The sequence below is a fragment of the Mirounga leonina genome, unplaced genomic scaffold (assembly GCF_011800145.1).
Source record: "Mirounga leonina isolate KUSES-001 unplaced genomic scaffold, KU_Mleo_1.0 Mir_174, whole genome shotgun sequence".
NCBI lineage: Eukaryota > Metazoa > Chordata > Mammalia > Carnivora > Phocidae > Mirounga > Mirounga leonina.
Genome location: NW_023270451.1, coordinates 43322385 through 43347656, shown reverse-complemented (window position 1 = coordinate 43347656; position 25272 = coordinate 43322385). Strand labels below are relative to the sequence as shown.

Sequence of the window (25272 nt, the reverse complement as noted above, 5' to 3'; positions counted from 1 at the left end):
ATAAATTGCTGTGTATATGTTAGTTATCTTCTTTCAAATTCAATTTTCAGTTGTAATTGACCACCCTCAAAGGCTGCTTACTAATACTCAAAATAACAAGCAGGGAGATATACTTACTTGGTCACAAAAGAAACTGAAAGTATTTCTTTGTGCTTCAAAGTGTTCTGTCCCCTGCTGTTTGTTTTAAAGGCAATCGGGACCCCTGTGTGCAAAGGTCTTGGCTGAAGGGAGCAAAATCCCCCCTTAACCCAGAGGAGAACTCGTCAACATTGCTCTGGGGGTGGACTTGGCTTTAGACATTTTTTAGTAAAAACAGAATTATCGTTTCTCAGTTCATGGAATCAGTCATTTAAAAAAGATCTGTATCAACTTCGACTGCGTGTGTGGTTTGTTGGTTTGTGTTTTGCCTTGAAGCTGTAGAACACAAACCAATTTGAAATTTATATTATCATGCTTTATTTCAGAAAGTCAAGTGAAAGAGAATCCTTTTATCGTGGGAGAGATATTGGCATTCGTTATGCATCAGGACTAGCTGATTTAAAAAAGAAAATTAAAAGTCCCTGTAGAGGGCCATAATTATAGATTCAGAAATCAAGGCGATTTCAATATCAGGAAGGAGAGAGGTAAATTGAAAGAATTCTGTCAAGCCCTCAGGACAGCATTAACCATGTAGCTGGTGTATTCCTGACTTCATGGGGTGGGGGGAAGGCGGGTGGTGCCTGTGGTCACATTAGAGTACTTCTCCCAATCTCAGTGTTCCAAACCCTCGATGCTCATTAGTAGGATGTCCTCTTTTTTCCCAGGGCTTCTGCTCCCCAGATAACTTTGCGAGTGCCTGGAGAGGCTTATGTGTGCCGCCCCATTGTCACCAACGCCAAGCCAGTTCTGGGTCCTGGGGTGTCTTGGAAATAGTCAGAGCTCCTCCTCTGCCCCAGCATCTGCTGCCATCACCAGCCCTCTTCCCGCTGTCCACCATTTTGCCAGTCTCAAGTTTTTATTCCACACCACACAGCAGGCTCCAAATCCAGAGTCTTCCTCTTCAACTCTTTGGAAATGCTTTCACTTTCGTGAACTTTTGATCCCGTAGTAGCAGTTCAGCAAATGTCTGAGCAGTCTCCTTATTTTCATTTCAGTCCCCATTTTATCAACTACGTGCCAAGTACTTTCCTATGTTCTGGGGGTAAAGATGAAGCAGGTGAGCTAGAAGCTCATCATCTAGTGTGCTCAAGTGACTGTAATATAACCCACATTAGGTAGGTCCTGGGCTAAATTCAACTTGAAAGGTGCTATAGTCATGTCTGTAGAAAATAAAGGTGGATAAGTAAAGGACCAAAAGAAATGCTGAGCACACACTCATGTCTTAGGATGCTTGGCATCAGGTGGGGAGATGACGAGAGGTGCCAGGCATGGGGTGGGATGAGACATAGTAAGGACGTGTGTTTGGGTTGCAGATAGTCAAAGAACAGACCCATTGTGATAATGCTACCTCCTTACCTGGTAATGACACTTGCCAGATCATGGAGTCTCTGCTTGATCAGAATTATCCAAACTCAAGTGTTTAGCCTTCCATCTCCTTGCGTTGGCTCTTAGACGTAGCTTGAAATGCATGAAGCATAAGGACAGCTATGTTGCTTCAGGGATAGCCTTACCTCATATTCTAAACATATCAGACAGATTCTCGTTAAAGTGAAGATTAGGTTTCAGTTATCACAAACAGAAGAGGAAACACGATCAGTGAATGAGGTAGTGGGTCAGACTCTCTCCAGCTGTCGCTCACACGAGCAAAGGAAAACACACCAAAGCAGAGCATGCTTTTGGAAGGGCACCGCAGAGCTTCATTTTTTCTTTCTCTTTCATCAGTTCCCAAACTTATATATTTATTTTCTGTGGTTCTTACAAAGAATGTCCCATAACTTTTTTTTTTTTTTTTAATTTTCAAATTGCAGGCCTATGTATTTCGTTCTTGTCTAGTTCTCTCAAAGGATGTGCTTGCTTGCTTTGGTTTCTGTCCACAATGTGGAGACTCTGTATTGATTCTTCCAGAGATTTCAGGTTAAAGAAGAGGGAAAGGCGATGGTAAATGTGTAAGCAAGGGGCAGGATCATGCTGTAAATGAGATGTTGCCCATATATTATTTTTACCAATTCAGGATAAAATTTTACATAGGCCAAACCCAGAATTTACTTTTAGATACTTGTAAAGATGAGTTAGTGAACCAGCTCCCAGTCTTCCCTCCTGGATATGTGAGACACTGCTAAGTGTTTGTGGAAAAGCAAAGCCGCCCACGTGCAGAAGAACATCCTCATTCTCCCCCTGAAAGGTCCCCCATGTGAGAAAGCTAAGAATCCTGCCTCTCCCCAGAAGATCTTTATCACAGAAAAGAAGCCCAGTTTCTAAATGAAAAAATTACATTTACACAAACATACGCATACAAATGGCCGACTCTACAGTGCAGCGCTTGTGAGCAGGGTAAGATCTCACTGGGTCGCTATTCATCCTGCTCTCTGCTTCCCATCCTTAGAAGCTGTCAGGGTTTGAGGGGTGGGGTATGGGGGAGGTATCTTCCTCCAAAATGGCTTCTTGTTCTCCTGCCCATCATCCACTCCCCATCCATCCTCCCTGCCTGCCAGTATTTGCCTTGGGTGAACTTTTACTCTGCGTGTGGTCATACAGACAGAGAAGGCCATTGCCAGGATCCTTCCCTCTTGCCCATTTCAGCTTCTGAAGACTCTTCTTCAGAAAGTGTGACTGACTTCTTGTTCAGGATCTAATGAATGAGGTTGCCATCAATAGAGAAAGGATAGGAAGGAAGGTGGACCTGGGATAGGTGTCTTTATAGCTCTTGAAGGCTCTACACCTTACCCATTGGAGGAATTTTAGGAGATGTTTATGGACTTGGTAGATATACATACACTTCACATATAGCAACCAGGCTCTGCCAAGAAAAGGTACCTTGGTTAATTAAAGAGGTGCCAGTCTGGGGCGCCTGGGTGGTGCAGTCGGTTGAGCATCCGACTCTCGGTTTCAGGTCAGGTTGTGATCTCAGGGTCTTGGGATCGAGTCCCTCATCAGGCTCTGTGCTCAGCGTGGAGTCTGCTTGAGATTCTCTCTCTGCCCCTTCTGCTCGTGCTCTCTCTGTCTCTCAAATACATAAGTCTTTAAAAAAAAAAAAAGAGGTGCCAGTGAACTCTGGTCACTTTTAAAGATAACTTGCCCTTCTTGGTATGACTGAATATACTAATATATTCATCTGAAGGTTCGTATCTTCATCATGCGAGCAGTTTAGGTCAGACTTGACAATCTTCTTAGTAAATATTTATGAAATACTTTTGGTCAGGACCAAAATAGAAATCAAAAGTTTTATTCTCTTCTCCCCCTAAACCAAAAGAGAGAGAGACATTATTTAAAGTTTAAGTTTTAAACCAGCACAAAGATAAATAAAAACTATTTTAAAGTCAAGATGGTAACTGACGACTTGTACTTTACATTATAAATAGCAGAAAGGTTCATAGTAACTCATGTACTTTTTTTTAGCAGTGCAAGTCTCAAACTGACAAATAGATAATGTGAAATTTACAAGACCTTCCTCACTCCCTTCCAAAAAGAATGAAAGCCAAAACTTGCTAGTAATAGCGTTGTCCTCCTTAGGTGGTGTTGTCCGTAACAAGTCCATTCTCCTTGGAGATTTACCTGCATCATTGCTTTTCTCAGGAAGGCACCGCTATATCTTGTGTGGTGCCATAAAGCCCTGTAACTGCAATAGCCAGACTGAAATTTTCCAAGTCTCTCCTTTTGGCAGTGAAGCCGGCTGCAGAAACATCTTAGTTGTACAAGACATTTAAAACTGTTTATCTCTTACTCCTGTCTGCATTGATTTGTTTGTACTCCGTGCCTGCCTTCCACAAGCCTGTAAAATTTCCACCGCACGACAGTCAGGGCTGAGGCTGCATTCTACATATGTATATTTAAACTGAACACTCCTCTTCAGTTCTTTAAAAACATTCTCCACCCTGCACCAACTGCTCAAAGGGCTCGTGTTCCTTCTGGTTTGCTCAAGTCTGAATCTAGAGATGCAAAACGCACAGAGTCCTTGTCCATGTTCTCTGAATCTCATGCTTTTGCATTCTGTTGTAATGTAGTCAAGCTGTGTTGTTTTGCTGTTTGTCAGTTGAAAGTAAAGGTGCTTTAAACTAGATAGAACCTGAGGTCGGCGCGTCCACCAGGAAGAGCTCTGTCGCACCGCCATTTCCTGACTTTCAAGGAACATGTGCTTTACTTAGAATGACTCTTCCAACTGATTTTTGTGATCTGCTCACCACTTAGAAGTGAACTCCAGTCAGTACTTGGGTAAACATAATTCTTCACCTTGCCAGCAAACTTGGTTCTGATTACTTCAAATGAAAATAGTAAAAGTGACCTGGCTTTCTGTTTTTTAAGCTTTTTCACAATTAGCTTGTAAAATGTAAGGAAAGATCTGGACACAAAATGAAAAATAATTTTTTTATGTCTCAGTTGCCTCAAATTTTAAAAACGATCTTCATTTCATGTAGTAAGTCATTAACATGGAATTTCATGGATTTCCCCCCTGTAGCCTTACACTCTCTGCTTAGGTGTTACCATGGCCTGCAGCCTTTTTTATCTACCAGGCGTCTGCTTGGGATAATGAAAGTTAGCAGCTGCCTTTGTATTAACTTCCCAGAGGATCCCAGTACGCTCTGTTGTATGTACCTGATAGGTGATGATTTTAGAGGGGATCTCTAGAGGACTGACTTTTCATCTGTTAGCAATTCCTAACAACAAAAGAAGTGTCGTGTATCAGACGCTCACTCTTGACTGCATTACCTCATCATCACTCTCGTGCCTTCATTCTTAGAATATTTCATAAGTTCCTGGGACGCCTGGGTGGCTCAGTCAGTTGGGCATCTGACTCTTGGTTTTGGCTCAAGTCATGATCTCATGGGATGGAGCCCCTCGTTGGGCTGTGTGCTCAGCGGGGAGTCTGTTTGAGGATTCTTTGCCTCTGCCCTTCCTCCCACTCTCACGCACTCTCTTTCTCTCTAAAAATAAATAAATAAATCTTTTGAAAAAGGAATATTTCATAAGTTTCTGCCAAAGTTTTCTGAATAAAACATTGCCATATTAACAGTCCAGCATAAAGAAGAGTGGTTGGCACTGTACGAAGTAACTTTGGCTTGACAAGACATCTCAAGAGAGAGTCCTATGCTGGGAACTGTTTTCCTCTCTGGGGCCATCCTCTCTCTAAAAGGATCCAGCTAAGTCCCTCAAATCACTCCAACCCCTACAAGTGAAAAAATGCAAGGAGGGTATTTCAGGAACATGGATATTAACAGAAGATGTCTACATGATTTTGCTTCAACTTAGGTATATTGTTTTAAATCCTTTGCAAAATAATTTTTCTCTTACTATGAAGAAATGAAATTTGAGGGACGCCTGGCTGGCTCAGTCAGAAGGTCATGTGACTCTTGATCTGGGTGTTGTGAGTCTGAGCCCCATACTGAATATGGAGATTACTTAAATAAATAAACCTAAAAAAAAAAAATAAAGAAATTTAAGCAACTCATATGGGTTTTCTCTATACCATGAAAACTGTCAGAAGTGAAAATTCTTGTTTTAAATTAAAATTTTCCATTTTATTTTCAAGCAGTACAGTTTTCACTTTGTCATCACTCTCCTCCCTACTAGAACAAAAAGTCCGTAATGGCATGGATTTTTGTCTGTATTTTTAATTCCCTTTTCTGTATCCTGTCATCCTGAAAGATGGCTGGCATTTAATAGACACTACATATTCGTTGTATGAATGAATGCCTGATGTTATTCACCAACATTTGATAGAGTTGTTAAGGCATAGGAGATTTTCCAAGTGAGATGCCAAATCCTATCATTATTTGTGACCACAATTAGATGCACTGATGCTATTACACTAATACCAAGTGCTATATGAACCTTAAGGATACAGCCGTAGTGTGATTTGTACCATTTTGGAAATAGCAAACACATGGTTAAATTAAATCTACAGATAATATTCGAGTGAACTCTTTGGTCCTCATATTTTTCAAAATCCTTCCACTTAAACTCTAATAGTTTTAAGGAACAATCATTTGAGTCTACCCTCGCCTTTTATTTTGGAGAAGGCAGCAAGCAATGAAATACCCAAAGGTTTTAAGAAAAAAGGGATGGCGACTACGTGGGTAATTTAGATTTGGCTGAAAAATGTTACTTTGCAGAGTAACATCTGACATTAGGTTGTTGTTTCGTATTGAACTTGGGCCTGTTTTGATGAAGGCCATTTCCAGCCAGGGCCTTTGCAGTTCCAGAGATCAAATTTTCAAATAAACTGGCAAATACAGAGAGTAAACAAAATTCCATTGTAATGTCTTTGCAATCATCTGGATTTTATAATGCAATAGGCTCAGTTTAGCAATAGGCTCCCCCCCCACACACACTCAGAGATTAATCTGGAAGCTTTATTGTGCTTGTTCAATCAAGGTCTGACAACCCTGCCTTCCTGCTTTGCACCCCATAATGTAGGGAAAGTAGACAGGCATTGGTGCTGAATCCCAGCCTCCCACCAATTACGTGGCATTACCTTGGATAAGTCATTTGCATCAATGGCCCCTATTTAAGTCCTGAGCTGTAAAATGGAAAATGCAGTATCTGCTTTGCCGAGTAGTTATGAGGATTAACTGGGATAATGTAAGTACAGAGCCGAGCCTGTTGTGGAGTAGGGGTTAAGACATCCTGCCTTCCCCTTTATGGTGTATGGTTTATGTTGCCCCGAATGGAAGTTCTGAGGGGAGAGTGTTCTCTCCCCACCCCCTCAACCCCCATTACCACTTCACTGTTCTCTTTTTTTTTTTTTTTTTAAGTTTACTTATTTAAGCCATCTCTACACCTAACGTGGGGCTTGAACTCACAGCCCCGAGATCAAGAGCCGTGTGCTGAGCCAGCCAGGTGCCCTGCCCTTTCCCTGTTCTCCAGGAGCCCTGGCCTGGAGTCAGAGGCAGTGTTTCCCACACTTTTGCATTTCACGGGCCAGTAAAATTTTACCAAAAAAAACTTTTATCAACGTACCAATGCTAACTTTTCACATTGCCAATTAAAAACTTGAAAAAATTATGCCGTCTATTGTCAGCATCATTTCACAAAAGTCAGGATATTTTTATAACCTAAACAGAATATGACCTGCAAGTAAAGGACTGTCTTTAAAACGTTTTATCTCTTGCTAGAGAGCAGAACCAGTCTGGGGACGGGCGTTTAGGAACCTCTTTTCTGCTGACATCGACACAAAGAAAGATGCTTTTCTTCTTTACCACAGAAGCGATGCTACCCTCTCAATGAACCCTACTTAGAGCAGCCCCTGAGACAGGCATGGGGATGGGGTCAGTAGGCCTGTCTATTCAGACTGCTTCTCCAGGGACAGGAGACAGGGCCATCACGCCACCCCCTGCCACACACGAACATGCATGCTCAGGCACGCACACACACGCGTATGCGCACACGCACATGCGCCCACTCGGCTGTTACCATTTAGGGGCCTGAGTCTGTGCTGAGCCTGGGGCTTGGAGTCTTTGACCAGCCCTAAATGCTCATAAATTAAAGAGTCTGTTTTTAAACATACGTAATGGAAAAAGACACACTGGCAAATATGGGGGGAAGGTGTGAAGCCCACTTGGGGCAGCAAATCAAATCAGTTTCTGACCTGATGCAGTGGAAAACCAAGGTAAGGGGTAGATAGTAAGTCTTGCGACCTCAGCCACTCTGTAGGCATCACTTTTTAACCAGTCAGCATTAAGGAGCCGCTTGTTCCCATTTCCAAGGCTGCTCATTTGAAAAATACTTACTTGGGTTCTATTGAGTTGAGGGAACATTTAGTTAAGTGACTACTAGGTATAGAGTGCTATGTTAGGGGCAGGATATTGGGTCTTTAACTGCTGGCCAGTCTCCTTGAGAATTATTCTTTTTACAAAAAGACAAATGATAAAGGCCATTTATGTTTATTTATGCTTGGGAAAAAATGGCATTTGCATGGTGCTGGCAATCACTAACTAATGATACCGGCGCTGTCGGTCAGGTCCCCCTACAATGAGAACTTCTCATGAGCGGTACATTCTAGAGGGATACCTTATTCAGCATACATCTCGTGCACGTGTTGGGGGCATTCCAGTCTCGGAGGGGAAAAGGAGCTGATATAGGCTCCCAATCAGGACTCTTACTGGACCACAAGTGCCATGCACTGTTGGCTTGGTGCCCTCAAGGTTAGAAGTGTCTGTGTCGGGACTCCAGTCTCCTACTTTCGTATCCCTCTCTGGGGGAAGATACTCTCTTGGCCCTAGGCCTAGATGTAGTGAGAAAAACTGCCTGCACTACAGTCCACCCGGCTCTAAGGCTCAGGGCAGGTGGTTTAGGCTAGCTCTGCACTTGAGAGAAGAATGCATTTTGTAGTTCTCTCTCCCTTGGAATACTCTTCCTTCGCTTCATCTTTAGAAGCCACTTGTTGCTATTAGCAACAGGATGCAGTTGCAAGCTTGGGACCAGACCCAACAAAGCCTCTAGGTGGCCTGTAATCTGTACCTTAAGCTAGAGGTAGAAGAGCTCCTCATGACCAGAGTGACCGTAAGTCCTGCTTTGCCCCGGCCCGACCTGGTTTACACATTTGTCCTGGCGTGATTATTAATAGTGTCCCCTTTCACTCTCAGAGGTGTCCCAGTGGTTTGGACAATAAATTACATGATCACTCTACTCATGAGTCACTGACATATAACCCACCCTGTCTTACCAGACCCATGTGAAGTTTGGTGCCAAAGCTCGGAATAGTAACAGTGTGCATTTGGCGAGAGTACCCCAGCCCCACCCCGCCTCTCATGAGCCTGTAGCCACTAGGGAAGGCAGGTCTAGAATTTAGGGTTTCAGAGGCTTGGCCAGAAAACTTTCCATTTCACTTAAGTTCAGCATCTTGTGGTGTGAGGGCCATACCATACAAGACTAAATGCACCACCACACCGGAAATGACAGTTTAGGAGTTGAGGGTATGATTTCAAAGTAGAATCTTAAACCCCGGATTGGGCTCTTGACCAATCTTCTCTAGCAAACAGTATCTTCAACTTGCCAGAGTTAGTAGATTTTCAAATGACGTGTTTTTCCTTTTGAATAATTAAATGATATAGTAGAATGAATCTGAGTGTAGACTTGGACTCAGAATGGGGCTTGAATATCCTTTTGCCCTCATCAACCATGTGAACGACAGCAGGGCACTTTACCTCTTCCGGTTTTGTCGTCCGTTTTATGAGGACAAGCGTATCCTCACCCGTGGTTGTCGTAAGTGGTGTTAGATATGTTGTTGTTGTGTGGAGCCTGTTAGATACACTTCTGAGTTTTATTTTCACTTTGTTTCTCCTCCTTACTCAAAGCTATGAGGAAATGGGGATAAGAGGTTGCCGGATTTATGTGAACAATGGGAGTAAGTGTCTAGAGAAAGGTATCACTTGTAAATGGCATTTTTTTCAGCAATGAGGGGACAGAGTAGCTAAATCCCAAGAGGTCAGGAGTGGAGTCGAGCCAAGAATAGCCCTGGACGGTTGCAGCGCCGTGGGAACACTGTTGCTGGGAGACTAGGTCAGCCCGGTGCAGCTAAAGGAAGGTGTGAGGGGGTGGCCCTTCACCACAGGGTGTCAGGCCCGGAGAAGTACTGAGACTGTAGCTAGCATCACCCAGCCTGCGGCCTTTACTTCCTTTTCCTGGCAGAAGCTTGGCCTTCTTAAGAAGAAGGAACCACAACCTGTTATTCAGTTGGACTGTAGAACCCACACCAAGGGCCACAGATTGCTCCTGGTGCCCCAATGTGCACGTAGCTCTGTAGATTATAAATCCCTGAGGACGAAGGTTCTGTTTTATCTATCATAGAGTTTCTCAGTGTGGAAGCTCAGGGCCTTAAATGTCAGGTGAAAGAACATGGGCCCTTCATCTCTCCGGGAAGCTTGGTAAAGGTTTCATCCCCACTCCCTAACAGGCCTCCCTGACCTCCACTCTGCACCTCTCCAAAGCATTGACAGTATTTTTCCAACGATGCAGCATCCCTCGTGTCCCTTTCCTCTTCAGGATCCTTTGGCTACTCGTTGTTTATCATCACGTAGTACTCTGTTGTGCCTCAGTTTCCTCATCTGTAAAATGAGGCTAATCATGAGAGGGTTGTTTTGAGGTCTAAACGAGTGTGCGTGTGTCTATATGCACATATACATACAGACGAATGTCCATGTGTACATACGTCTTCCGCTCCAGCCACATCTCTCATCAGAATCCTCCCTTTGCCACACTCTGACCCCACCATTCTGAGTGGCTCTTCCCCACAATTTCGCCATGGTTCTTCCCTACTCTAGAACTTCTCACATGCTAACCCCTCTTCCCGGATACCGCTTTGGCTTCCCCACCTATTTGCTCTTCGTCCTTCAACTTAAATAACATCCCTTCTGAGAAGCCTTTCCTAATTCTCCAAGCCTGTGTTAACATAGTGCGTCTTCTAGGTGCTCATTCCTTACCTAGCATTTACAAACAGCATTTGGGTTCTGTAGCCTTGCATTTATCACATGGGGTTGTAATTGTCTGTTCGCTCATCAGCCCCTCTTCTACTCAACTGTCTGCTCCAGGAGGACAGGAACATTGTCCATCTGGTTCCCTTCACCTTTATGTCTCCAGCACCTAGCCCTGGGCTGGATTTATGAACAGACACCACCAAATACTTACCAGTATTTTCTGAATGAATGAGTGGTTGAAGACAGGCTAATCATTAAAATCTCTCCCCAGGAGTTCAGTTTGGTTGATAAGCGATTCCAAACTTGAAAATCCTACGTGGAATAGGGTTGTGTCTACCTAACAGATTTTATTCTTGCTAATGTTGCATACGTGATCTCTCACATCGGGTATTATTTAGACACCAGGAGTCTGTAATTTGAGAATAATTTCAAAATTCACTTCTAATTCTTCAGGTAACTTCTTGATTTCCACGTGAAGGTCTGATTTTCCTCAGGAATAAAAACAATTTAAAAATTGCTGTGATGAATTAAATTGAGTTTAAATAAAAAATTAAAAAAATAAAAATTGCTTTGAATTTATGGTGTTTTAAGAAACAGCTTTTTCAGGAGCTCAGTTTTGTCCATTATAGCAAAGGCATAGCAATGGGAATGACTTCAGTGAAACTATCATCTGCATTTTGGGAAAAGGGGAGTAAATTAGTAGACTCATTAGCAATTACAAATTATCTGTGAAATGGTAGTGCTTCATGATTGGACTCAGGTCTTCCTTCATGAAACCCTCTCAAGACCATGCTACGCCATGGTAAGCTCATCTTGGTTCGAGCCCCTTACAGACTTTTTTATTTCTACTACTCTTTCCTGCAATCATTACTGTACACCATTATTTATTTTTCCTGTGTGTAGTCATGTGTCCTCAGCTAAAGCCCAGGCTTCTGGAGGACATGGAATTCATCTCACATGTATTAGAATACCTCTTAGTGTTGAGCTCAGCTTTATGTACTAAATGGGTGCTCAGTAATTTTTCTTTATGAAGTTAAATATTAAGCAAAATCTTTAGGTTATAATATGTGGAAAGATAAGATTGACCCCATATTAAAGAATATATATGCAAGGGGCACCTGGGTGGCTCAGTCGGTTAAGCATCTGACTCTTGATTTCGGCTTGGGTCATGATCTCAGGATTGTGAGACTGAATCCCGTGTCGGGCTCCACGCTCAGTGCGGAGTCTGCTTGAGATTCTCTTGCTCCCTCTGTCCCTCCCCCATGCGCTAGCTTGCTCTCTCTCTCAAGTAAATAAACCAATCTTTAAAAAAAATACATATATATGCAAGGAAAACTAGAAGGAAATGCAGCAAAAGGCACAAGTGGAACTGTGTTCTGATAGTTGATTATGGGTAACTTTTATTTTTTATCATTTTCTATATTTCCTACTTTGTCTACAGTCATATCATTTTTTATTACAGACAAAAAAAGTGTTATTGTTTAAAAGAAGATAATTTTCTGCCCTATCTATCGTTAGAACCTTGTTAGGAAAAGATTCGGGGGCTAGATGATCTTACTGCAGCATAATTTACCCATTTGTTAGGATAGTTGGCATGAGGTGATGCCAACTACATTCTTCTGGTGGAAATTTGCAAAGGTTTAGTCTGGAAAAGCAGTTAAGGGCAGTGCTGCTGTGGTGTGTTTCTGGAGCTGTGCTTAAGAACCGAGAAGTTACGTAATGCTGAGGATAAGACGATAACCCAATTTTCTTAACAAATCCCTTACGAAATATTGGTTTGGAGATACTGTGCCATCGTCCCCAGTTGATCCTAAGGGTCTTTGGGACTGGATTCCTTAGGAAGTAACAGCGAGCAGGTGTGGCTCAGATAGCAGCTGTCCTTTTTCGAGTCTGTCTCCTGTCACATCACTTCATTATCTCAATCTTCACAGCAACCAAAGGAGGCAGGTATTGTTCTTTACTCATATTTTACTGGTGGGGAAACTGCGACCAAAAGAGATGGATTCATTTGCCCAAAGTGACCCAGCCCAGTGAGGCTTTAGGCCAAATGCTCCTTGAGCGTCCGCTGTGCATGCAGCCCTCTGCTGGGTGCATTGTGACATGTGGTCCGTGCCCTTGAGAAGCCGAAACAACCTCTGGGGACAGAGAATACAGAGATGAAAAAGCTAGGTGATGAAGAGTCAGGCGACACTTGGGGAGCACAGAGGAGGCAAGAGCCGGTCAGATGCTTCAGCCCTGTGCCCCGTGACCTCCGTCCCCCACCCTCGCCCTGCCCCCCCACTCATGTCCTTGACTGTCATGCACCCACCGTGCTCACTCCTGCCTTTCTGTCCACCTCCCTGCACCTGCAGCTCTCTCCAGCTGCTAACAATGATCATTATCATCTGTGTGTCCTTAGCGTGTGCTGAACCATCACTCTGCATGTCATTCACGCCTCAGAACTACAGTATGGAAGGAAGTAGCGTCCCTGCTTTTCAGATGCGGAGAACAAGGTTTTGAGGGCTTGGGGAACATGCTCAGATATATAGTTAGGAAGAAACGGGCCTAGGAATTGAGTCCTGTTGCATCTGATTCCCAAGGCCCGTGACTTTAGCCACTCTGCTGTGAATGCCTTCGTGCCCATCTTTATTTGCCCCAAACTCTCATCCTAAAAGATAAGCGCTGCACAGAAGCCTTTCCTGTGTCTCCCACACCAGAGCTCTCCTGACCCATGCTGGCCTCTCTCCGTTTCTCCTTTGCTTTCTGGTACCAGGACCCATGTCTGCCTCCTCCTGGGCCATGTGCCCTCTGAGAGCTTTGAATGCAGCTAGACACTCAGTACCACGTGGGATTCTGCAAGCTGGAGGAATTCTGGCGTACATCCATGACCGGGTTGCTCCTTGGGTATGGTTGCGAAGAGAAATTTAATTTTGAAATTCCAAAGAACCAGGTTATTCCTTCCTTCCTCTCTTAGACCTCATGGAGGTGGAGGTGGGAGTGGGGGGTGGGGAGGTAGGGGGAGGATGGCTGGTATTTGAAAGCTCCAGCTGCCGTTTTCATTTCACTTTTAAAACAACCAATAAGTTTCAGTAACTCTCCTACCCGAAACCTCAGGTGCCAGATAAGAAGAAATGCTCAGCCAAGAGTTGCACGTGCTTGAAAACAGTGACATTTATTAGAAATACCAGCACTGCCACAGTCGGAGCCCAGATGCCAAGGTCACCAGCATACGTGTTCCTTGATACAGCAGCGGCTGCCTTCCCTCACTTCTGTTTCCATGGTGTGAAAACAGTGAGCTTGCGCTTGGGAAAACAGTGGAAGTTTTTTAAATGCTGCAAAATTGACAGATGGTAGTAATACGAATATGCAGGTCCATTTTGCTTTGGGGCCACCTATGTGTCATGATACTTGTAGCCACAAGATGTCAGTATGGTATCAGTCCTGGGCGTCAGAAGCACTGTTGGGCTGCGCTCGGTTTATAAATCCTAAGAGGAAGACACAGTCAAGGCCCTGGGATTGCTTCACCCCTTTATTTCTGCTGCAGTATTAGCCCGCATACTGCCTTTCCTATTAATTTTCCCCGTGCAGTTTTCCATTGGCTCACACCTCATCAGGAGGCTTTTCTTAGAGCTCGCTCTAAATTTAAATACTTTCCTAACTCCTACTTAGGTCACAAATAACCTCAGGAATCCCCCCCCCCCCCCCCATTTTGGTGTTCTCAGCACTTTAAAAAATTTCCAGAAGGATCTAAGTGACAGCGTAGTTTTATCTCTTATCTGAGGAGGGTTTTTAAGTAGTCCAGGGTGGGAAAAAAATGTAGCATCTCTAGTAATAGTACCGTTGGGGTTGGATTTCTCTCTCTTCCTCCCTCCTTTTGTCAGAGCTTAACCTAGAGAGAGAAAATGGGAGCTTGTATCAACGAAGCAAAGCAGGGGAGAGGGGGGAAAGTGGTGCTCAGGGAAGAACACGTGTGCTGAGGCCCTGCTGTGTGCTGCTTGTAGGCCCTTTTTTCTGATGAAGAAAGATGGAATTATCTTTCCCATGGTCAGTTAACTGGTAACTCTTAAACTAGTGGCAGTTCCTGGATTTGGACCTGGGTCTATGCCCAGAGCCTGTGCCCCCCGAAAGGCTGATACCGTTACTCTTGTTCAACTGTATCATAAAAAGCGAGGAGGAACCTTAAGAATCCATGCATGCCTTGGACAGCAAGTACCTGTAAGTCCTGGCCACCCAGAAGATACTATGTTGTGAAGAATACAAAGGCCTATTAAATATATTTTCTGCCCTCAAGAAGCAAAATAAGGTCAAGGAGGAAGACAGGAAAAGACATGTATACACACAGGTCAATAGAAAACAATCAGAGGGCATTGACATTTCCATCAGAGGGATGGCAAAGCAGAGGGCAGAGCTCCAGTCCAGGAGGAGTTCTAGCCCTTCTGTGGGCTCCTTATTAGATCAGCCTTAAATAAATCTGATAAATGAAAAGAGTGTTGCTAAGGTTGCCTCTACCCTGACAGTCTGTGGTTCTGGGATGGAATATGAGAAGGGAGGCATAATCCAAGCCAGCGGAGGTTGCCACCCATGCATGCCTTTATAAACCAGACACGGTAAGATTATCCTTAATCCTCTCTTTAGGTGGTCTGGTCCAAGGAGGACAGGTGAAAGCAAGACAGGAGGGCCTGCGTGGTATGGCCGGATTGGTTCCAGTTTCCCAGTCCATGGCTTAGATGTGGAGGAGAGCAGATCTGAAGCTTCTGGACAGATTTGGTAGGGGAAATAGCAGAGTGCTTCTGGAATATAACTTTAGAAGTACTGTGTCAGTGTGAAGAGCTTGGCGAGGATAAACAGAGGAGTCACAAGGATGACTGAACATTTGAAAAATAAGACCTGAGAGGAGAGGTTAGAGAAACAGTGGTTATGTAACCTGGAGCTCCTCGGAGGTGACTTTGGCAGGCTTCTTCGAGAACAGGACTCTCAGTATCTCAGTACAGAGAGCAGTGACTGACCCTGTTTGTCCATATCAAGTGAGGACAGACTCCAGCTGAGCCGTGAAAATTTTTAGATTCGATCCGCGGAAAAGTTTTCCCTGTGCAGCAGCTATGAAACATGGACTACATCAGAGAGACGTTTATAGAATTTTCTTTTCTTCCTTTCTTAAAAAAAAACCAGAATACAGTAGGGCCTTTTTATAATTATGTGGCTGGAGGACAGGCTTCACTTGACACTATAGAAGATTTTGTATCTCCTGCTGTGAATGTTTGGTTTGAGGGGACGTGATTGGCCCAGAGAATATGAGGTTTCATACAATACTGGATGGTACTTGTTGTAATAATGGGTTCTGGAGAGGAGGGCCATATAATTTTTTTTTTTTTAATCTGCAACACTTTGGAGAATGAAACGGGGTGCTATTAATAACATGCTGGGGCAATCCACATAAAATGACATTGTCCCCGACAGACTGTAACATACGGTCACCCTGATTCTGCAGGTATCTTATTAGAGTAATTTTCTTCACATATAAATCTCAGGTTCTCTCCTGCTTCTATGGCTTCCCATGGCACTTAGAATAAAACCCACGCTTTGCAGTGTGCCACGAGGGCCTGTGGACACTGGCCCCTGCCCCTCTCCCAGCCTCATTCTGCGCTCACCCATTTCCTAGAGCACACTCAGCACATTCCCACTTCAGGCCTTTGCCTGGGCTGTCCCCTCCACCAGGAGCCTCGCTCTCACTGTCCCTGCTCTCTGCCTGGCTGGCTCCTTGTCATCCCTCAGCTTCTTGGAACAACCTTCCCCGACCTCCTTGCTGTTGCTCTTCTCATCTCCCAGCCTGTTCCCCTTCAAAGAAATGGTCACACATTGAAATTATTTCCTGTTTATCTTTTGGCTGTCTTTCACCAAAACGTACACACCATGAGGGCAGGAATCATGTTTGGCTAATTCACTGGCGATCGTCAGTGCTGCACTCAGAGCCCAGGAGGTAGGAACATGCTGCCTTCATTGCATCCATGCAGCATGAATGACTCACCGCACGTGACTCCACCGAGATCCATTCCTCTCCTGACTTGTGCTAAGGTTCGAAAATAGGAATCAGCTGCTTTATATAAATTCTTTCATTGAACAGAACTGGCTGAACATCTACTGAGTGCAAAGCCCTGTGCTCACTCACAGAAGCCCAAAAACAGCTCCTGTCCTTCTTGAACATAGGGTATCTAGCTGAAGAGGCAACCCAGAAACAGGTTAAGTAATGGTATATCCTAAGTGCCAATTAAGAGACCAGGAAAACCGTCCTTCCAGCCTCCCAACCTCTGTTCTAGATTTCTCCTGATATAGTATACATACTAGTATATATTCACTTATTTCCTTATTGACGCTTTCCCTTCCCAGAATGTAAACTCCACACAGAAGGGATTCTCTCTTGACCATATTTCTAGTGCCTAGAACAGGACCTGCCATATAGTGGATGTTCAATAAATATTTGTGTAGAGAAAGAACAAATGGGGTAAAAGAAAGAGAAACCCTGGCTGCATTTAGGGCTTTAATGGGCCTCTCGGGACAGGTTGGATTGTACTCCACTGGGGGAACAGCCCAGAATGAGATAACGGCTCAGATAAGGGGAAGGAGGAACCTGTAGATAGAAAATACTGACCTGTCTAGTGTAGAAAACAAGCCTGGAAGCTTTCAGTTTTATTTACTGAACTCCCAAAATGATGTCCCTTGGCCCCCCTCCCCTCATTCTCACTCACTTGGTCTGGTTGAGACCCAAGGCAGAGGTGTCGGGGAAAGGCTGGCCGCCACACACAATCCTTGGTATTGGCGCTAAAACAGCCTGATGAGAATAGGCAGCCTCAGGAACGTGTGGGCAGCCATGAACGTCCACGATTCCAGGGATTAGAATGCAGTTTATAGGCCGTCCAGGCCTCTAGGCCCCCTTTCCCCTGCGTTCCCATTCTGGCGGGTTCACCACCTGTTCCTAACTCCTTCCGCTGTTGGAAAACACCTGAACTGGTGCATTAATTACTTCTTGCGACGTCCAGAGTTCTGGACTGGCATGGAAGCATTACTCCATCAGAGAGGCCAGGGAATGGGTTTTAGCTCTGACCAAATGCGGTCTAATCTGAGGCAAGGAAGGCACACGGGCAATATCCCCGTGGCTTGGTCGGAAGGCACGGCGGGGGGGCGGGGGAGCGCCCTGCCCTCAGGGCCCTGAATTCCACCACCCCGTTCCCTGCCGTAGGCTCAGAGGCTGTCCCCTGCCCTCACTAAACCGCCTCTGTTGGTGGAGGCGTGCCATTCCGAGGCAGCTCTCCGCGAACATGGAAGGCGTCTAGCCGGGCGTGAGGCCCCAGAGGATGTGAGTACGACCGGCTGTGGAAGAAACGCGGTCGGTGTGAGAGGCAGGGCCAGAGACTGGAGCCGGGGGAGGACGCGGGCCCAAGTTCATGTCCTCCACACTTTTTCTCCAGGGACAGTCCCGAGGGGTGTCCCCTCCATGGTGACAGCGCTGGCAGTGCCCGGGGTCCTCAGACTGAAAGGATCCGTAGCAACTGCTGGCAGTTCTATGGCCCTCCTCTCCAGAACCCATTATTACAACGAGTACCATCCAGTATTGTATGAAACCTCATATTCTCTGGGCCAGTCACGTCCCCTCAGACTTCCGGCACAGCAGCTCATCTGGACAAAACGCCAGTCCTTTTCTTGGGGAGAAACTCGTGTGTCTATGTATAATTTTTATAGCCTCAAATGGCAAAATATTTTAAATTATGAAATATTTCAAAAATATTTTTAAACATACAGACACCCACCTGCGTATCTGCCATCTTGCCAAGGCCTCAGCGCACCAGTTCCTAATTGGTTTATTTTAGAACAGTTTCAGATTTGCAGAAAAACTACAGATGGTGGAGAGTTCCGTCTTCCCACATGCAGTTTCCCTGTTACTAACATCTTACGGCGGTGTCGTATGTTTGTCACAACGACGAACCAAACTGATAACGAACGGAGGTTCAGACTTTCTTCGCCTTCCCGGAGTTCTTAGCCTCACGGCCCTTTCCGGTTCCGGGAGCGGCCATGATGTCGTTTCCTAGCGCCGTTAGGCGGCCGAGGCTGTGGGTGAGGGTGAGGGTTTGTGGCCGCGGTGCGCGTGAGCGCTCCCTGCTCATGCCCTCTTCCTGTGACAGAGGCGTTGTTCAGAAGCCACCGCTTCCCGGTGACTTGTGCTCCAGAGCTCCTCGCCGATTAAGGTTTCCCCACCCAGACGTACTGGGTTTCCTAACCCCCAGATTCACGACAACTAGAGTCCGGAGGACTGATAACTAGATGTGGAGAGAGAGGCCCTGCCCGGTTTCTGTCCCAAGGCCATTTGGGCCGCCGTGCCGCGGCTCGCGTGACTGGAGGGGTGGGAGAAGGGCTGGCAAGAATTCCTCCTCCCCGTTTCTGGGAACCGGGGACCAGTCACCAGTGCGGTGGTGGGAAAACCTAGCGCACTGGGCATCTTCTTTATTCCTTACCTTTGTCTCTTAAGAAGATTTCTGAACTGAGTGCTAGAAAAGAGAGCATGCTTTTTTTTTTTTTTTTTTTTTTTTAGTAATTCTAGTACCGCATCTATTTGGGTGGCTATTAGAAGCTTGGATTTTAAACCACTGTATTTTTACAGCTGTAGAATCTAGTGCTTGAATTGATTTAACAAGCAGCGCTGGGTTTGTTTTCTGGCCTAAGTCTGCCACTGGTGCTCTGGGAAAATTTGATCTTGGGCCTATTTCTAGGAAAGTGTTCTGTAATTTTTACTTAAATGTTGATGGCTCCACCTTCATTCTGAATGGTAGTGAGCACATGATAGATGATTCAGATACTCAAGCCTTGAAAATTAAAGCTTGTCAATTGAATTGGGAGCCTAGAGGGGCGGTTTCCTTGGTGCCGGTCTGCGGCCAGCAATTACAAAGGCTTACAGACCTGGGCCGTCCCTCCTTGTGACATTCCCCACAGTGTTACTGTCCTTGGCCACACAATCGGGTGCCTGCAGCCTGGGTTGTCACGTGTTACCTCATCGGAGATTGGGAGGCGGCTTTGGTGGTTTTCAGTGCAGTGGTTCTGGAGGTGGGGTCCTGAGACCAGCCCCATCTGCACCACCTGGGAACCCATTAGCAATGCAGATTCTCAGGCGCAGCCCAGAGCTACAGGATCAGTAGCCCTGGGAGTGGGGCCCAGCAGCCTGAGTTGTAGAGGCTCTCCACTTTTGTTTTTTCAATCATTGGGCAACCATCTTTTATTTAGTTAGTTAATATTTGGTGAGCAGGCTCTGTGCTGGGTGTCAAGATTGGTCTAGGGTGGGGGAATCGAGGGTGAACCAGCCACAGTGCGTGTCCTGGGGAAGCTGAATACAACAGTGGTGTGGTTCTCAGCCCTGGCTGTATATTAGAATCACCTGAGGAGCTTTTAAAACTCCAGATGCCTTCACTTAGTGGGTCTTTCATCCCAGATCAATTAAATCAATCTCTGGGGCAGTACCCAGGTGTAAACTACTTTATAAAGCTCCCCTGTGAGACGCCAGTTTCACACAATATGGTGAGCGTGACAACGGGGGTAACCAGAGGCTTCGGTGGGAGCAAACGCAGGGGTCACTCTCTCCAGGCTTGAGTTGGGGGATAAAGAGGTAGAAGAATGTGCAAAGCTTTTCTGAAAGTTTTATTTTAAAGGAAAGCGAAAAGGAAGGTAAAAACGTGGTTTAAATATGGATCCACAAGTGATTTCAGAAAGAGTTGTGGAGGAGAGTCTCAGGAGACTGGCTTTCTTCTACAGTGCCTGTAGTTCATCCTCCCTGTATGCATCTTAATTCTCAGTGGCAGCAGACTGTAAAGGGCCAGCGAGCCAACACCCAAAGTGGGTGGCATGCCCTTTCATCCCATGTTCCTTCATTGGAAATGCCTATTCTGACTGTGTCTCAAGGACCTAGAGTTCGCACTTCTGTTTTTAAGACAAAGCAGCTCAGGGGCGCCTGGGTGGCTCAGTTGGTTAAGCGTCTGTCCGCGGCTCAGGTCATGATTTCTGGGTCCTGGAATCGAGCTCTGCGTCAGGCCCTCTTCCCGGTGGGGATTCTGCTTCTCCCCCTCTCTGATACGTCTTCCTCTCTCAAAAATAAAAAAGAGGAAGCAGCTCAGGGATATAACCTACATCTTTCACTCGTGTTCAGTGCCATCCTATCAACAAATTTTCTTTCCAAGAATTTTGATCTTTCTTTCCATGCTTTGATTAAGAAACTTTTTTTTTTAAGAAGGGGATGTTTATATAGTAATTCCTTATTCATGAGTCTCCATTTTTGATTCAGAAGGTCAGGTGGGGAGATTTAATGTGAAATATTAGCTGTCTTTACCAATTGCTGTACCCTGTTACCATGCTGTAAGCCAGAAATAGAAGCGACCTGTTTTCAATGACAGATCAAAATTTAGTGCTGTGTTGATGGTCCAGAATGAAGATTTTTTGACACAGCGAATGAAATATACCGGTGCATTTCTGGTTGTGATTTAGCTGACCAAGTAGTTCAGTTATAATTATATTATTTTTACTCCTGGAGATCATTACTCTGAATGAAAAATGCTTCAGTGTCCAGACTATTAAGATGTGGATAGTGAACATTATTTAAACCAAAATTATTATTTTTTTCTTTCTGGACTGTTTAGCAGCTTTATGAGCATGTGAAGGCTGGAATATGGTTGTTAGCATTTAAAATCAAATGAAAACATGGAGATGTTTTTTGGGTTTAAAAAATAAACTTGACTGTCAGTTATTATATGTTCCCTTCTGTGGCCTATCTCCTCTCGTCCCTTAAGCCCCTGATAATGTAATGGGGAGACACGTCTAGTAAATATACAGTCGACATAAATCTGAGGACATGAATATTATAAAAGGGCATTGAGGAGAAGGGCTGTGGGGAACAGTCTGGAGCGAGTTTATTATGTTTTATGAGGGACAATGCTCCTTGGGATTGAAATATCTTTTAATAGTAAGTGTATGTTTGATCTGATCTCTGGATCGCTGTGTTGTTGTTTTTCTTTGCAAATATTTCCCTGGGCTCTGATTATCAAGGTGTTAGAACTTAAAATGTCCTCTAACCCTCAGGTTTAAAAGGCGCAGTGTTTATAAGCGACAAAGATGATGTAAATGCCCAACAAACTGAATAGTGGTCTCATTATGACACTTGCCTGCCTACCAGCAGAGGCTGATGTTTGTCGTGTTTAGAAATCCTTGAATGAATAAACATTTTTTTTTTAAAGATTTTATTTATTTGAGAGAGAGCACATGAGAGGGGGGAGGGTCAGAGGCAGAAGCAGGCTCCCTGCCGAGCAGGGAGCCCGATGCGGGACTCGATCCAGGGACTCCAGGATCATGACCTGAGCCGAAGGCAGTCGCTTAACCAACTGAGCCACCCAGGCGCCCATGATTAAACATTTTAAAGAGACGTAGATGAGTGCTATCTCCTCTTCATCACACCTTTTCATGCTTAAACTGATTAAATAATTGTTGGGCAGTGCGTTTTAGAACCCAAAGTTAAAACCTAGACTTCATGAGGAGTCATTGAACTAAATCTGAAATGTAAACTTTCAAGAGACTATAATTGAATAGATTCAACCTCTATTTATGGAAGGGAGAAATCTCTAGGTGATTATCTTTTTTTCTCTTTAAGGACCTTAAACGCTGCAGGTCTTGTGTCTGTTGACTTGATTAATGAATATTTTGCTCACTAAAATTGGCCATTAATTGTATTTCCGTGGGTTGCAGCAATAATTAACATCTTTCAAGTAAAATCTAATTAGCATAATAAGCAGAAAACACCCTGCCAGGTGATGGGGGATTGTGGGAGCTAGTTCGTCACCACCAGAGATAGCCAGATCACCATGCGGGAAGCAGCACTTGCCACAAGCTGGCTCCCAGCAGTTACATTTAGAGGAAATAGACCAGATCACCCCAGAATGGGAATTTAGATGAAGTAGCTCTGTGGACACTACTGTTAGAAAATATGACCTTGTGACATATTACACAATTATACAATTGTGATGTCATTGAATAATTAATCCTATTACCTTTCATTTATAGATCTTTTCAGTACCACAGTTAACTTGCCAGCCTCTTTGCTAAATGCTGGGGACTAAGAGAAACGGGGTGCTGGCTTTGAAGAAGCGGAGTCTGTTGGGAACATAAACACTTTCAAGTGTAATTCATACTTTTAATAGATGTATGTACTGAGGTGAATTCTACCAAATAGTTTCCCAGAATGCTTTGGAGGGGGAAGTACCCTTTGTAGTAGACTTTGGAGGATGGATCTGAGGATGACAACAGAAGTGGGGAGGAGAAGGGGTTTCTAGTAGGGGAGGGGGCCAATGTTACAAAGTCTTATCAGCAGAATACTTCTCCCTCCTCCCACCCTGTAATCTCCTACTGGTGCTTCCCACTGGTGAACCTGACCAGAGGTCAGAGAGTCTGGGTGAACCAGCTCGGGGCACAGGACAGGGCAGAGAAGGGCAGGCAGTGGATCTGGAGAGGTAAACATAATGAGAACAGCAGGTGTAGAGCATGAACAAGGTGTGTACAGAGGCTGGGAAGGATTTGGGAGTTGCTAGAGGGTAGAGAGCATGAACAGAACTAAGGAAGATGAGTTTGGAGCCAAATTGTAAATGATCTATATATTTTACTTAAGTTTTTTTTTTTTAATCCTATAAGCAATAAAGAGCCATGTTGTGGGTGGGCTTAATGCATTGATATTATTGATTTGTAATTTAGCAAGATTCACATTTTAAAAATCACCATTTGGGACTCATCAGTGGGTCATAAAATCAATTTAATGGGTTGTCCCAACATTTTTAAAGATACATTATCAGAGTGCATTGCATGTGGTGAAGTTGAGTGATGTTTTGTGAAAGTTCTGTATATTTCTGTGCGGCTGGTGTGCTGGTTATAATTTAAAATATATATCCTACTTTGTGTTGCAGGGTAAATGTTGAGAAAACACTGAGCTAGATTGTTGGTTAGAGCATGGAGGTGCACCAAGGGGAGGAGAGAAGGTCAAGCAGGCAGCATGGCTGTAGACATTTGGCATCTGACACACACATTTAAAAGTATATGTTATCTCAACATTCCTTTTTAAAGCCGTTCCTTTTAAAATATCTTTATGATACTGAATCCATGTCTAGAGTATTAAACCTCATCTCAAATAAGCCAAGAAAATCTATCAGTCTTTGCCTTCCATTTTTCTGAAGCTCAGCTGATAGTAATGTTTACTAAATCCCAAAAGTCTCCTGAGCCTCTCAGAGGAATCTGATGTCTTGCAGTTCCTTTGTAACGTCTGTTTCCCTTAAGCATTATAGAGTTTTGTATTTGGTTTGAATGTGTGATAAAATCATTTGAATGTGTCTTGGTTTATAAATGGAAAGGCTTTCCTTTTATCTGTAGAGCAAGTTAATTGATCACACTTTCTAGTTAGTCACAATGGCTTTCAATAAAGTCAGCTGAAAGCTAGCCAGAAAGTGTTAAGTCTCTGCTTGAAAATACCTGTGGCTCTTTGGAAAAGCAATTGGAGAATTTCCTGACTCTTCCAGGAGAAATTAACACAGGTGCATATGCACGCCCTCTCGAAGCTCCAGGAATGGCAAAAGAAAATGAAATCTAAGTTCAGATAACCCTGGTCACTATTTTAACGTATACTTTAAGCCTTCTCCATGCAGTATTTGCTAGAGAGACTAACAAGTAAGTATGTGGCTGCACTGAGTTATTCCTGTTGGAGAAGGAATAACTCCAAGGCCACCTTAAGTTGGCAGCTGGAAGCAGAGCCTTGGAGTTCAATTAAATGAATAGTTCAATTAAACTTGTAATAGTTCAATTAAATGCAGGATTCTCACCTCAAGCTTGTGAGGGTGATGGTGCATTATCCTCTCCATTTCACAGGTAAGGAAACTGACTAAAAGCTGTAGGTTAGAAATAATTTGAACTAGGACTAGAATCTGTATCTTCTGATTCTAAATCTGTGTCCTTTAAGATCAGGCACCCAAAGGAGTAATTGAATAGGAGATGCAGATGTAGTAACTACAGTTAAGCCTGTGTCACCAGTCCTGGTTTCCATCAAAATTTGGCCCTGTGTTTCATTCCAGTGCTTCTGAAGCATGCCAGTGGTTATCCAAGAAGCATGCATTTATTTATTTATTTATTGGTGGGGGAAGGGAGGGAAAGCCACTTAGCGATTTTAATTTGAGGGCATTGAACCTGCCCAGCTAGCTCAGTCGGTAGAGCATGGGACTCAGTTTGAGAGCACTGATACTGAATAGTGTGCTAGCACTAGGTGGTGGTCAAGGTCAGTGGCATGCACTTGGAAGTCAGACCTGGATCTGAGGCCTCATTACCTAGTTGTGTGACCTGGATCTTTTCTGAGCCTTATATTTTCCTTTGGGAAAGGGATGGGGAAGATCTTTCCTTTGCAGGATTCTCATGAGGACTGCCCATTCCTTATTGATTCATAGTAGGGATGTGGCAAATGGCAATGATACCTTTATGATCAGTTATTGCTACTTAAAAACGGTATTTTTTTTATTTTATTTATTTGATAGAGAGAGACACAGTGAGAGAGGGAACACGAGCGGGGAGTAGGAGAGGGAGAAGCAGGCTTCCCACCGAGCAGGGAGCCCAATGTGGGACTCGATCCCAGGACTCTGGGATCATGACCTGAGCTGAAGGCAGACGCTTAACGACTGAGCCACCCAGGCGCCCC

General features: G+C 44.4%; 1 protein-coding gene across 6 annotated transcripts in view; it reads left to right on the top strand.

Moving 5' to 3' along the window:
* The window catches only part of JAZF1 (JAZF zinc finger 1), a 325686-nt gene that overhangs the window by 147825 nt on the left and 152589 nt on the right, over positions 1 to 25272 (top strand). The window lies entirely within an intron of this gene.